Raw genomic sequence first — 15280 nt, forward strand, 5'->3', positions numbered from 1 at the left:
CCACAGCCAAACGGTGATGCAGGTCCTGTATGTTCAGAGCCTCTCTTGCCTGTGGCCAGCCCTCTCCTGGCTCCTTGGGGAACAGGGAGCAAGCTGCCAGGAGGCATATTGCACTGTGTGTGGGAAAGGGCAGCAGTGAGCAAAGAGCAGCCACATCTAGTAGGTTGCCCATCAGGAGGTTGAGGAATGAAACAGAACTCCGGTCCCTGGTTGCTGGCAGGGCTGGCACATCACTAGCCTATTTGCAGAAAGTGGTTTGAAGCTGCTAAGTGGAGGGCTCTGCATCCAGAACAAATGCACATTCAGACCCTGAAAACATCAAAGGCAGGACTCACTCAGACCTGCACTCCCTGATTTTAAGCCTAACCTTGATCACCTACACATCACGCTGCCCTTGTGACATCCCATCTGCAGCACTGTGTCCAGGCCTGGGGCCCAAGCACAAGAGGGATGTAGAGATGCTGGAGGGGGTTCAGGGGAGACCACAAAGATGATCAGAGAGTTGGAGGACCTCTGCTGTGAAGACAGGTGGAGGGAGCTGGGCTTGGTTAGCTTGGAGAAGAGAAGGGTTTGGGGAGACCTTATTGTGGCCTTCCAGTACATAAGGGGAGCTTCTAAATAGGAGAGAGACTGGCTTTTTATACAGTCTAATAGTGGTAGGACAAGGGGGAATGGTTTTAAACAAAAAGAGGAGAAATTTAGATTACATAGGGGAAAATTTTTCATTGAGAGGAGTATGAAGCCCTGGAACAGGCTGCCCACAGAGCTGTGGGTGCCCCATCCATGGAGATGCTCAAGACCTCCAACCTTGAGCAGCCTGAGCTGGTGGGGGGCAATTAGCCCATAGCAGGGATTGGAACTAGATGATCTTTAAGGTCCTTTTCAACCATTCTATGAGTCTATGCCTTCTTCCATCCAGCACTAAATCTTGGTGTAAGAACAACCACAGAGACGCAGACGAAATGCCTCATCTAACTCCATCGCCTTTATCCTGACAGCGGCCCAGAGAAAGTCAGGCAAAACACTTCCCAGAATACTTTCCCAGCTTCCAAGAATCCAAGTTCAAAGACTTCTGAGATAGAAATTCAGTCTTCATATTCTTATAATGCTGAATGGATTTATTTTACAAATATTTCTCCAGTCACCGTGCAATCCATGCAATCTTATGGTATCTGTGAGGTCTCACATCAAAGACTGCCTCAGCTTCATTGCACTCAGGATGAGAAATGACAAAAGAGCTTCTTTCTTTGAGCTATATTTTTTGAATCTTCTTCTATTTGCTGGAAGAACTGGGGCTTATTTATCAGCTTTGTATGCATCCCTGAGGTTGTGAAAACCATTCCAATGCATCTGGTTATTGATGTGGCTCTTCAGACTGACTTTTCCTTGCATCCACCTCCCCCATACTCTAGCATTAGCACCACTGATGGGTGAAGGTCTGTCTGCATTGCCCATAGCCTTGTGGCACTGGTCTTGTGCTGGATTGCTCCATTACCCCATCTGGTTAAATGCAGGTGCCTGTGACAGCGTGTGGACTCCATCCAGTTCTGTGCATGACATCAGTCTGATGTCTACACCAGTTTATGAAAAGCAGTGGAATCTGAGGTGAAGGTCTGGCCAGAGCAGATCTGCTGAAGCCTCTGGCTGAGGGTGGAAGAAGGATGTATCCCTACAATGGAGGATTTGGGACAGAAGGGTAAGAATTAATTAATTTGGAAGCAGCTGCCATGAAATCCTACTCAGAGATGTCTCCTACTGAGAATCAAAAGATGCAGGATTCCCTAGGCAGTGGTTGCCCTTCAGGGGTCTCACTGAGCCCCTGTTCTTTCATACAGGAAGGGAAGGTACGTTCCCTGTGTGGTGCAGCTGAGTTGGCAAGCCCCGCACTTGGGAAGGAAACATCCTCTTTATTGCCAATTTTGAATATGTCTGGTGTGGCCCCTTTTTTTCAAAGGAATATTTGGGCAAAATCTTTGATTTCCCCAAAGCAAACATCACTACTGCAGAACATCCCTCAATTTTAAGCATTTGAGTAGCTTTCTATGGGCTAATTTTCCTTAATAACAAGCTGGTGGTGTCTTCTGTGGCAGATCCTGGGACTGATCCACAAACAGCCTTCCTGGGCTTTAGTGAGATAGCAGCATTGATCTGGGGACACGGTAACTCACAGATTTCCTTGCCTGCATGCTCCCCCTTGTACATACAGCTGTGCAAGTGGGTGAGGCTGCAATTTCACTTCCTAATAATATTTCCTCAGCTCCTGTGTAGCACTTTACAAAAAAAAAAGAGAGCATTATTTCAACTTTACAGGGAAACAAACTAAATCCAAAAGAAGTCATCCAGGAACTGGAAACGTAAACCAAACACTTAGGAATCTAGTTTAGTGGCTGTCCCTCTTAAGTGGTTTTTGTTTTGGTTTGTTTTTGTTTTTGTTTCCCATCAGCATTAGGGAATTTGGACCATTTTTTTTGATTGGCCCTTTTTACTCTCCCTTTCCATATCAGCAGCAATTAAATTCCTCCATTTTGGAGGACTGAAAAGTAGCCTGACAAGCTGCAAATGCAGCTGGGGTGAGGAACAACTGAACCAAGCTGCTGCCCACAGCTGCAAACAGTAAGATGTTATGGTCAAATAATTACAGCTACTTCTTGCTCCCTCACTTTGGTGAGTGAAGCTGATGCTGACTGTACTTCAGCTGTGCATCCTGACTGTCTTTGAACCTCTTCATGGTTTAGAAACTGCCTTAATTTTCAACAGAAATCAGCAAACAGACAAAAGACTGTGTGAGCAATGTGTGTATCTAATGCACTCACCAACAAGGCTACTACAGAATTCTTCCAGCTGTGCTACAGATGCTATTCCTGCATCTCAGTGATCTAAACCAGCCCACTAGCACTTCTAACTTGCACTGTGAAGGGGATCAGGAAGAGATCAGCCTTCTCTAGGATGTCCTCTGTGTTGTCAATGGAGCACAGAGAAGAAAGATTTGTACCCTGCTGTAAATGAGGCTGGCTGACAGCTGATAGTGATCAGGATTCCTGCAGCTGAATGTTGAGTCACACTCAAACCAGCAGCTCCATGGACAAGGCAAAAGGCCAACCTGGCCACAACTGTTGCTTGTCAATGGATTACTGATCCACAGTCAGGTGGGTATGGGCAGCAGCTCAGTTACTTTCACAGTGCTTACAGAAAGAACAGTGCTACAGGTTGAAGTGGGGGGGGCATAGTTTGTGACATGCTTCTGGAGTGCTAATGAAAGTAGCTGGCCTAATTAATTCCTGTGCACAGAGGCAGAGATTGGCAGCTCTGTCATCCGTGCAGTCAGCCATGGGAAGGAGCCCAGCCCTGCCAGATTACACTGAATCCAGTATGAAAGAAAACATATTAGCAGGTTGCGTGTGAAGTATTGACATTTTTTGTTCTTCTGTTTGCATCTTACAAGGAGATCTGAAGTGGACTCACAGGAGCAGACAACTCAACCAAATTTGCACCATGGTAAAAATCTTTTGCTGTGAGCCTTGAAGCTCTTTTTCTGCAATTATCCCATAGCAATGTTATTATTGATATCTGCTGAACAGTCATTTAGTATGGATAGGGGCCTAAGTGTGATTCCCTCAATCTGATTACTTCTACTGCAAAAAACCCTCATATTTGCATAAACATAGAATCATAGAATGGCCTGGGTTGAAAAGGACCACAGTGTCTATCTAGTTTCAACCCCCTGCTATGTGCAGTGTTGGCAACCATTAGACCAGGCTGCCCAGAGCCACATCCAGCCTGGTCTTGAATGCCTGCAGGGATGGGGCATCCACCGCCTCCTTGGGCAGCCTGTGCCAGTGCCTCACCACCCTCTGGGGGAAAAACTTCCTCCTAATATCTAACCTAAACCTCCTTAGATTAAGACCATTCCCCCATGTCTTATCACTACCCAAACACGATGCCTTCTAATTAGAGATCTTAGTCTCTTATGCTGGAAGGGGCAGAGTAAAGCAAAGGTTGCAGCTGCAGCAGCAGAACCCAGCTCAGTCTAATGCCGAGAACAGTGGAGTGTTTTCCCGGCAGAATTGCAATGTGGAAGAATTTTCCAGGGCTACTCCAGGTCAGGTTTTCTTATTGGCAGCCAGCCTTGTGCTCCAGTGGTTGTGTGGATGGCTCCACCTGGTGGATCTTGGCTCCAGAGAAGTTCCTTTCTCTGTGGCAGTGTGCACTCCGCTTCTCTGAGTTTTTCTTTCACTGTGCAGCTGAAGTCTAGAAGATCTTGCACAGCACCGATTAGGAACTCATGGAAGGAGCCCATGAGTTGAAATGGTAGCACAGGGGTTGAGTCCCAGTTTTCCTGCCCTGTCTGGGATTTTCACCACTTGCCTGCTGTGGCTCCTCAAATGAGAGCCCTGGGCATATGATAAATAGGTTTTAATAGAAGGAGCACTGTGGAACAGCTATGGTGGATAATGCTGAGGTTCACATTTGAGATGTATTTCTGGGTTTGTCATTGCTGCACTAAGGCTTGTCTAACTGAGTCCGTCAGGCAAAAGTAGTCAAACTTCTCTAAAATGATTTGTCTCTGTAGCTTTGGGACTCCTGTAACAGTCATACACTGAAGGGGAGAATTTTCACTCTCATTTTCATGCACAATTGCAAAAATGTCATACAACTTGTATGGGAACTGCTGAGTCACGGCCTGAACCTCTGATTGATCACCTGATGTGAGCAATGATCAGCCAGAGGAGCACAGGTGAAGGCAATTCAGCTGTGCTGCTGGAAGGCCTATTTAAGAGCTGGCTACCAGTGGGGAAGGATCTCTTTCGGAGATCTGCTCTGCTGCAGTTTTGTAAGTGAGCCTAGGATAGGGGTAAGCTTTCTATCCGTTCTCTTTTTGTTATCATAATCTGCTTTGCCAAACTCTCTTGTTTATTTTGTAGTGGTAGCATCTTAATATTCATTCGTTATACTCAACTCAAGCTGTTTGGGGAGTGGCATAACTGCAAGCTGAGTGCAAACTGCCCTTCGTCTTTCTCTGTGGATACATCATGCTGTCAGTCCTGCCCTGCAGTCAAGACATTTTCTTTCTGCTTTCAGGCTGGTGCTCCACTGCCTTTCACTTTGATACATCTTCAACCAAGTACAGAAGTACAGAAAAGAGAGAGCAGCAAATCTGAGCATGTTGTGGTATGACCCTGCATGATCACTGTGGCTCATTTCCTCTGGAAAGGAAACTGCTATCTCGCACGTAGAAGGGAGTGATCTGTTTACTTTTCTTCTTAATATTTGTTTTTCCTGTGCTTGCTGTCTGGTTCCTCTGGGGTGCACTGCAGGCTGATCAGTCTGCCTCTGACATCCAGAGGCTTTGGGCACTTTATAAGTAAAGGTTGTTAATGTTAGTTGTCGTTATTATTAAGGGGAAATTGTGAACCATAATTTGTAAGGCTCATCTCTGGAAATCAGCACCAGCCCGCTCTGTACTGTTACAGTGGGCTAGATGAGAAGGAGAATGATTTGCAAATAAAACTGGAAGGTTTCTCATGCCACTGATAAGCGTGGCTTCACCCACACGGCTCAGCTACCATTGCAACTCACACCAATGACGGTGTCAGAAGCCTCTGGCTGCGGTCCTGCAAATGGCCTGCACTTGCTCAGCTATCTGGCCATGACCACAGCACCATAGAAAAGGGGAAGAGATTGCATATTAGCCTTGTGACCTTTGCTCTTTTTCACTCCTCTACTCTGCTCGCTTGTCTGCAGGCTGTGCTGAAGGATTCTGCACTGCTGGGGGACAGCTGACGTCCGTGAAGCTGCCTCTGGGTTGGCCTTCAGCTTGCTCGTGCATCCAGACACAGTGAACTGGAGCTTTGGCATAGGTAAAGAACTGATCTAGGAATCCCCTTGTGTAGCAGTGTGGGGGACAGAGTTTGGGATGGGATAGGTCACAATGATGGTAGTGAACTGGGAACTGAGGATGTGCTAGGTAGGTAGCTGGCACTGTGGCAATGTGGCCAAAACCCTGTGAGGTCACTCACGTGGATAATGATGGGACAAGGGAGAATGGTTTTAAAGTGAGACAGGGGAGGTTTAGGTTAGATATTAGGAGGAAGCTTTTCCCCCAGAGGGTGGTGAGGCACTGGAACAGGTTGCCCAAGGAGGCTGTGGATGCCCCATCCCTGGAGGCATTCAAGGCCAGGCTGGATGTGGCTGTGGGCAGCCTGGGCTGCTGGTTGGTGACCTGCACACAGCAGGGGGTTGGAACTGGATGAGCATCGTGGTCCTTTTCAACCCAGGCCATTCTACGATTCTGTGACTTCAGCAAGGAGCCATTACGGAGAAGCAGCTTCATGTCAGAGCCTGGCTTAGTGCTAGTCTTTAGAAAGAGATCCAAAGCAGACTGTGTAAATGTGGAACTGTGTTTTCATACCTGTTTATTACACTTGCAATGTGTCAAACAGCATGCTGGTTTGTGGAGAACAGGCAGAAAATGGCCAGTAATTCTCACCAAAATACTTACTTTCAATTACAATTCAAATTAGATATACAATAATGTTACAGGACAAGGGGAAATGCTTTTAATGCTTTTAGATTTAGACTAGATATTAGGAAGAAATTCTTTACTGTGAGGGTGGTGAGATGCTGAACAGGTTCTCAATGTGGCTGTGGATGTCCCCTCTCAGAAGAATTCAAGGCTAGGCTGGATGGGGCTGTGAGCAGCCTGGTCTAGAGGGAGGTGTCCCTGCCTCTAGCAGGGAGTTGGGACTACATGATCTTAAAGGTCCCTTCTGACCTGAATTGTTCTATGAATATTGACCTCTTTATGCTGTTTATGTGTACAGTTGTCTTTTTTTCCTTCTTCAAAGTGAATTAAGAAGAAAGGAGGTTTCGAGAGAGGACAACACGCTTGTTTTTTCTGCTGCCTGCAGGTGGGTTATCATGGTGATCTAAGTATTTTAAAGTGATAAATAACTGTAAAGATAAGCTGTCGAGGTCCCAGGCACTAGAATCAATTGCAAAGAGAAGCACAGGACTTGCTGGCTGCACTGAGGATCTCATAGAATCTCAACATGAATTTTTTAGCATACTGGGGCAGTGTCCTCTTTTGCAGTCAGGATTTTGAGAAAGATCTTGTAAGCAGAAACACCAGCTGAGCAGAGTATTTCCCGTTTACCAGATAGATGAGGCAGGTCTCTGCAGCTAAGGTGCCATCACTGTACAAGAAGGGCTTCTATATAAAAGTCACTTTTATATTATATTACATAAAACAGTCTCTTTTCTGCAGAACCAGCACTTGATCTCATGAGTTAGACGACTTTTGAAAGGTGCCTGGAAGTCCCTTGCAGAAGTTGCTGCTCCCAGGAATGTGCTGACATAATGGCTCCTACAGAAGCGTGAAGCTGAATCAGGTCCTTGCCCTGCTCTGTGCAGAATTATGTCCCAGTGAGGAGGGATCAGAAAGAGGCTTCCTGAAATACTGCCCTTGCACTAGAGGTAAGAAAAGCTCTGCAAGTGATTCATGCAAAGTTTGATCTCACAGTAGTCATCTATGTGCAAGCTAGGTAGGCTCAGGGCAAGAAATGGGATGATGGGAAAGCTATGTGAAAATGCTCTTTGTAAATACAGCTTACGGTGTTGATGGGTGCTGTGGTAACAAATCCCTACATCAGGCACTGTACCTGACTGGCCTTGTGTTCTAGGGCTGTGTTTGAGCTGTTACAGTGGGATTGCTTTTGATGTGTGCCCCTGAAGTATGGCAGAAGGGTTTTCTCATTGAGAGCTTTGTATGGATCTCTGTATTTGGTGAGAAAAGGGACAGTCTTGCAGTGGGGGAAATAAGAGAATCCAGGCATCAGGGCTTGCTCAAGTTCACTAGGAAGTCTGGGACAGAGCAGGAACTGAACCAGCAGAGTGAATCCCAAGACTGGATATTCTTTCTGCTGCACACTGCATAGGAACCAGAGTGGGAAATGTGGGTGCCTACACGTGAAACGGGGCCTGAACTCTCAGCATAGCAACAGATACCTACTCCATATGGTCAGGAAACCCTGCAGCTAGCATCTGTGTTGGCTAAGCTGTTCTCCATGTGATTTACCTACCCACATCTAAGCATACAACACTTTTAGGTGCCCTCTGTCCTTCACACACGGCCACGATAAATCTTTTCCTTACCAACACACAAAAATCTTTGCTTTCCAGGCACAAACCCTCAGATTTGTCCAATTCATCCTTCTCAGCTGTTAGTCACCTCCCAACCATATTTTGTTCTTAGTCCTGTGGTCTGAATGTTAGGTCTTTCTCATCTGAGTCTGGACTGGAGGGTGAGAGCTGAGAGGTTTGAGTACCTGTGGTGGGATTGAACCTGCTGTGTGCCTGGAGTTGTTTCTGCTCTCTGTCCTGAGAGATGGATGGGATGATAACTCTGCCTGATAAGGGCACAGACTATCATCAGTGATTTTCAGGTTAATATAAGTGCATGGGTATAGTGCTTGTGTTACATGTACCTCCCATGCTCGTGTAACCAAAGGGAGTTTTGCCACAGTGAAGCTGCCAACAACCAAAACGTAGCTGGGAAGTTTGCAGTAATAATAATAATTCTAAACCTTCTCCTATCATTTTTTTTTTTTTTTTTTTTTTTTTTTAAATCTGTCACAATTGAGACAACTTTCAAACATAAATTCTGTTAATAATGCTCCAATTTGCTCAGCCAGAGGCTGGGAAGGTGGAGAACCCAGAAATAAAACATAAAATGTGTTCTGGCCGCTGAAGCCAGTGTTGGCACATCTTTTCATGGATCACTCTGGACTGGGGAAGTCATCTAATCAAGAACAGGCTAGCATGGACAAAAGCTGGCTCAGCTTCCAGGCTGCTCCACCCAGGCTGGAGGCATCTTCCTGTGTTCTGGTGAGTCACAGCCCTCCCTGCCAGCTGCAGCACCAGTTTCCAGTATGCCACTCAGCAGCCAAAGCCTCACTTAATAGCTGGGCTGCTCCCTTGGTCTTGGCCCCAAAAGCTTCTTTCCAGGAAGGTGTACGCAGGCTGACAGTGCCCAGTTCAGAGGCATGGGTGGGAGTGCAGTGCTGGGTTTCTTTTCTTGACTGCCATAATCTCTGCTGATGTGATGGAGATACCATCAGCACCAAACTGAGTTGTGAAAATGGGCTGAGGTGGTGAATCTGCAAATCTTCCTCACCGGGCTGAGGAGTGCAGATTGAAGAAGACACGATACTATTACAAGCTTTACATTGGAAGATTTTGTCTGTTGGATACAAGAAGCCACTGGTATTCAGGGAACTTTTCACTCACTGGAGTGACTGGAGCTACAAAGAAAGCCATCCTACATGCAATTAAATGAGCCATTGTTATTAATGTAACTTTTTTGAGCTTCTTGGAGGGAGGCTCTGAAATGGCTTTGGCAGCAGAGACCTGGGGTGTTGTTACCTTTGCTGTGACACACACCCATGCTGTGAGCAGTGGTGGGCTCATACAGTAACATGGTGTGATTAGCACTCATCCAGCATCCTTTAGAAAGCAGGGCTGGTAGGTCTGTGCAGGAATGGTTTTCCAAGTAACAGCAACAAAACCCAGCACGTGACACAAGAGACTTTCAGAAGATCAGCAGCACTGTTCTTCATATGCTAGCTAAAATCCATGGTGGGGAATGTTTACTTTAGAACATTTATTGTGCAGACTCAGATGCCTTGCATGCCCTGTGCTCCATAGCAAGGAATTGCCCAGCAGGTGCTGTATGTCAGTATTGATGATCCAGCTCCTCCAGCTTGAGTGCCTTGTGTGTGTGACACACGTTGGCTGTCCAGAAGAAAGGTGCAGCGCTGCTGAGGTGCACACACACATGCACAAACATATATATGTGTGCGTGCCAGATGTGTAGAGTGAGTCACTACGGCCATTTTGAATGGTTCATAACGTTTGGCTTTTGATGGCATCTATCAGCTGTGGTTCCAGAGGTGACTTCATGCTGTCGTGAGGCCAGCCTGAGCACTGTCAAGGCAAGCCTCTTACCCAAAGTTAACAGTGATTAAGAGCTGGGAGTCAGCAATCGAGGCATTGCTCTGACAGGCAGGCAGCCTTGCCTTCCTTGAATGGGAGATTTGTAGTCAGATTCAAGGGGTCATGGGAGATTGTAGGTCCTGTTCTTCACATGAAGGAGATCTGGAAGATCTTGCACTGTAAAGATGCTCCCTGGGTACCTTACCTTTATTCATACAGGCATGAACATTAGCAGCCTTGCTGGAAGCAGAATTTGGTAGTCTATTTGGGAAGCACAGACTGATCCTTCAGTCCTTCTGTCCCTTTCTTTCATTTTGTGTTACGTTCGTATGTCATTGGAGAGCTGTTTCTTTAACCTGCTGGGATCTCCAGGCTAGCGTAAGGAAGACATTGGTTTGATGGAAGAGAACAGATAGAGAATGGTGGAGGCTATCACAGAACTTAAACTGAGTTCATTTGCCAAATAAAAAGGAAGCCAATGCATTTTCCATGTTTGGTTCTTTCACCAAATGCGCACAGAAGATTTGTATGTGCCTTTGAAAAAGAGAGTGTTTGTCACCCACACCAGGCAGGGACACTGAAGCAAGCTCTCTACAACTCACTGAAGCCAAGGAAAAGGCCAGATGCTGCTGGTGCCCTGAGCAGAGAACATCTCAGCTATGATTTAATTTGTGGGGTCAGGCCCTAAGGAAATGCCATCTGCCTGATGGAAAAGCATTCTGCCATCTGAGGGTGGCAAGCTCCCTGTTTTGAGGGGTGGCTGAGATTTTGGAAACATTGTTTTGAGGCTTTGTTGTTGCAGTGAAGAGAGAGAACAGCACTGACCCTGTTTCATGATGTGCCTGCAAACTTCCTGCTGCCAGCTCTGTGCTTTCTTACTGCAGTCACCTCTCCTAGGAATGCACAGGGATCTCACACCCTGTTTGCTATCGCTGCTACACCCCTCCCAAGATAGGTTTGGATTGCCCTACAACTGGAAAGCTGATGTTGGGTTTAAGCCACCCTGCTTCCCATGCAAGGACTTCTCCACTTGAGGCAGGGGTGGATGTGGGGAGAAGCTTCACCAAGGGCCAGCCCAGCCCATCTTACTGTTTTCTTTGTTTGTTCTCAAGGTGGATTACAATGTTCTCAGCAATTAAGGCACCCGGTTATACAGTGCTGGTATTAGCAACCACCCAAAGGACAACAGAAAGTTTAATGTGATTAAAGAAGGTCCGGATGATGATGGCACTGTAAGTTTTCTTTGTGTGTCTTACAGTAAACAATGCAGCAAAGCAGAGAATTTCAGGGACCGGAGATCAATTTGCTGTGCGGACACTGCTGTCAAAACAGCTCTTTAATCGCTTTGCCAGCAGTCAGGCTGGTTTCTCATCGTTGTGTATGAAGATCTGATGTTCACAGTCTGCTGCAGTCCCCAAAGAGGTCAGTGCTGTGTGCATCCTCCCTGCAGTTGGTCTGTGTGTTCTGTTTCATCAGTATTTCTTCCTGTTAACAGCCACATCCCATCACTATCATACACTCATTTCCTTGAGCACAGAGCAGCTTCTTGAAGAACTCAGAAGTGACCAAAGAGACCAAAAGTAGTGCTCACCTCAGGATGTGCTTGATTAAACTTCTCTGTGACTTCTCTGACTCTCTGCAAGTGGTGGGGGCTCATAAATACCCTCTCTATCTGCTTAGCCATTGTTCCCATACTGGGCTACATGTTTGCACCCTGTCCCCCTGCTTGCCAGCTTTGTCTTTATATATAGTTAATGGGAGAGATTCTTGGGGAAGCAAGGTTCATCCAGCCAAGTGCAGAGGTGTGCAGCTAAGCTAGTCATCCTAGTTTCCATCAGTCACTGGAAAGAAAAGTAGGCTTCATCTTGCCTAGTCCTAAGCAAGGCAAGTGAACTGTACCCAAAAAGCATCTCCGTTTTCATCCACTGTCTGCAGTGTGAGCTTGGGAGGGAAGCCTCAGCCTTTGTGTCTCTGCATTCAGACACTAATTCTGGGTAGAGGGTTTAACAGAAGGGGTTGATAATTGACAGAGGTAAGTGAGGCTGTAATGCACCAGGTTCTTTACCTGAAAATTGAGCTGCTTTCTTTGCTGTTAAGGAAGATCCTTGCTGGGAAGAACATACAGAGCACTGCTGAATGGATCCTATCTCTTTGGTTCTTTTTGCAGGGTAATTGCATCCAGCTGAGGGTTCCAGAACTACACGGCGTAAAAGGAGCAGATATCCACAGCCCTTGGGCACTGAACAGTGCCACTCTCTCCCAAGTGGGAGAGTAGCCAGCTGTGACATCCCCTGAGTGGAGCAGACACATCAGCCAGAGGCCTGTGAGAACTTGGAACATTAGGAGGGGTTGGAAACCAACAAGGCCTGGACTCCCATGACTATGTCCAACCACAGCTTGAGGGTATTGTGCTAAAAGGCTGGCTGTACGTAACACCAGGTATAGCAGCTGCTTGGAAATGATAGATATTTAAATGCTGCTTTCTCCCATCAGCCCTATCGAGTCAGCAGGGCAGGGAGAGCTTGTCCTTCACAGCATCCTTCCCTGCCCTCCAGGTCCTGCCAGCCCTGGTACCCCACAGCATGCATGGGTGATCTCTGAAAGCCTCTGCTGGGCTAAACACCACCTGATTCAGAGGGACAGCAGGAAGCCAGTGCTGGTGCTCAGTTCCCAGTCTGTGCATGAGGTAGAAGTAAAACCAGCTGACTTCCTATCATGCTTGAGTGCATCCACACTGGAGGTACCAAGTAAACGCAGGGACTGGTCCTTGGATTTTGCTTTTTGGGTGGATCTGCCTTTTAGAATGGGGACAGATGAAGAGCTGGATCCTGTGACACATCAAGCACGTGTCAGACTTACATCTGCTGACTAGGCTGCTTTTCTTGGGGATGGGTAAGGAAAGAAAGTGCTCTGTAAGTACAGGAGGAAGAGAAGGAAGTGAATGTAATCACTGGTTGCATATGCAAGGGTGGGTTGGTTGGTTTGTGTGGGTTTTTTTTGCCTTTCTTATGCATCCTCCTGAATAAAGGTACTTTCTGGAGGCTCAAATTTAGTTGTTAGGCAATATTCAGTGAAGAATGAAACATCTCCATTTCAGGTTTTAATTCCAAGGTGTGGTACCAAAGTTCTCAGACAGTCTTCCTTTGACACGAGTGGAAAGTTTTGCTGAAGAAGACTTCTGCTTTCAGTCATGCTATTGAAGGGCCTGGATTACAGCTACTTTGTTTAAGAATGCATCACAGGTCAGAGAAAAGACTCTGTGAAGGAACCTCTCAGTGAGGCACTATTTTGAATCACAGAATTGTAGGGGCTGGAAGGAACTTCTAAAGATTATCTGATCATTTGAGGCAGTGATGGAACTTAAATCCCAGAAATTCCTCCTTTAAAAAGGAGTCGCACCTTTCATTGCCGCACTGTGGAAGAACCTCCCCACTTAAATCCCCCAGGACTGAGCGTGGGTTGGAAATACAAGCCCACATCTTACTGGAAAACCAGGTTTCCCAAGTCCAAGAGAAGAACTGGGCCTGTCAGGTCTCCCCTTCTTTTTGCTTCTCATCTGGGGGGGGTAGATGAGCCACATGCACATCTTTTTCTTTAATACTGCATGCCAAGGCTATTTGTTGTCCAGCTTTGTGACCAGACCTTTACTCTTCAGCATCAGGAAATATCTCACTGTTCCTCTTTCATTTGCAGCAGGGAAGAAGTCCTCACCCCAAGGGCAGGAGAAGACCTGCACACAGAGCAGTGCAGCACAAGGAAAGAGAGATTATTTTTCTCTCAAGAAAGATGTGTGATGAAGGCCAGAGAAAAGCCCACTGGGAGCATCTGCCATTGGAGATGCAAATGTAAGAGCCAGTCTATTTGAAGTTTGGCAACACTAAAGTAGGGATCTGCCTCTTCCAGTGTTCCTGTGGACACAAGTGCAAGCAGATATTTGGAGGTTGTGTATGAGCACTGACTGGATCCTGCATTTTCACTTTGGTGCTGAAGCTGTTGCTATGAGTTCTTAGGCTGCCTGAGCACAACCTCAGAAGTGCTATTGGTCTGAAAGCTTCTATGACTGGAGTATTTTACCTTCCTCATTTTCACCGACGCAACAGAGATCCAGAAGTACAGTGAGACTTCAGAGGGCACTGCGTTGTCTGTAGTACTTTGAAGAAACAATATGCTTTTTGAAACTGGTCTAGAGTCACTGCAGTACCTGGGCTGCTTTTGGTACCAGCATGGAAGCAGGAAACTGTTCAACTCAGCACCAGTGACCGGTCTAAAACAGTCATGCAGCCACTTCAAGCATTTTGATTTCCTGCAGAATTGAAGAGTCAGAGAACAGGGAGACAGCTGTGCTGTCATGGAGCATAGGTGGAGAGCCCAGATCTGAACTCCTCAGCCACAGAGGCAAACTCCTCTCATTGGAAGGGGCTTGGTCCTGGAAATTAACTACCACTAGAGATCCATTTGGACCTCCTTAGCAAAGAACAGCACCAAAGTGCTGCTACATCTATGAACACTTGAAGTAGGTAGATAGATTCAGGACTGCATTGAAAAAAGAACCAACAGATGGTTGGACTGGATGATCCTGTAAGTCTTTTCTAACCTTGGTGATTTTATGGTTTTTATGAGAACAAGTGATGTGATGTGATCACTGCTCCAGGGAGACCTTGCAACATGTTTCCAGTATCTAAAGAGACTATGTGAAAGTAATAGGACCACAAGTAACAGCTTCAAACTAAAAGAAGGTAGGTTCAGATTGGATGTTAGGAGGAAACTCTTCACTAAAGGACAGTGAGGACCCGGCACTGCTGCCCAGAGAGCCGTGGGTGCCCCATCCCTGGAGGTCATAGAATCACAAGGTTGGAAACGACCTGCAAGATCATCTAGTCCAACCATCTTCTCATTACCACTGCTATCACAAACTAAACCGTATCTCGCAGCTCCTCCTCCAGGCGCCTCTTTAACACTGCCAGGGACGGCGACTCCACCACCTCCCTGGGCAGCAATTCCAGCACCTGACCACCCTCTGAGAGAAAAAGTTTCTCCTCATGGTACAACTTGTGGCCATTTCCTCGGGTCCTGGTTGTTGCCTGGGAGAAGAGGCCAAACCCCTCCTCATCACAACCTCCCTTCAGGGAGCTGCAGGGCGCAATGACGTTCAACGACGTGCAACTGTGCTCAGGGCCAGCCTGGACGGGCCCCCGGGCAGCCCGAGCCGGGGGAGGCGCCCCTGCCCAGGGCCACTGTTGGGGCCGGGCGGCATCAAGGCCCCTTCCGACCCAAAACCCGCGGCCAGGCG

General features: G+C 46.9%; 1 long non-coding RNA gene across 6 annotated transcripts; it reads left to right on the top strand.

Annotated features, from left to right (window-relative positions):
* The first annotated feature begins 4806 nt into the window (after positions 1-4806).
* LOC125696346 (uncharacterized) lies at positions 4807-14830 on the top strand. Of its 6 annotated transcripts, none has more exons than XR_007378301.1 (9): positions 4807-4852; positions 5080-5169; positions 5743-5858; positions 6846-6908; positions 7265-7473; positions 11249-11412; positions 12158-12882; positions 13088-13232; positions 13684-14830. It is a non-coding gene; the product is annotated as an uncharacterized LOC125696346 (long non-coding RNA). The 6 variants fall into 6 exon arrangements; XR_007378303.1 differs by having other exon boundaries at positions 12158-12676; XR_007378300.1 differs by having other exon boundaries at positions 12158-12429; positions 12546-13232.
* The last annotated feature ends 450 nt before the right edge of the window (positions 14831-15280 follow it).

This window comes from Lagopus muta, chromosome 7, assembly GCF_023343835.1.
Source record: "Lagopus muta isolate bLagMut1 chromosome 7, bLagMut1 primary, whole genome shotgun sequence".
NCBI classification, from domain to species: domain Eukaryota; kingdom Metazoa; phylum Chordata; class Aves; order Galliformes; family Phasianidae; genus Lagopus; species Lagopus muta.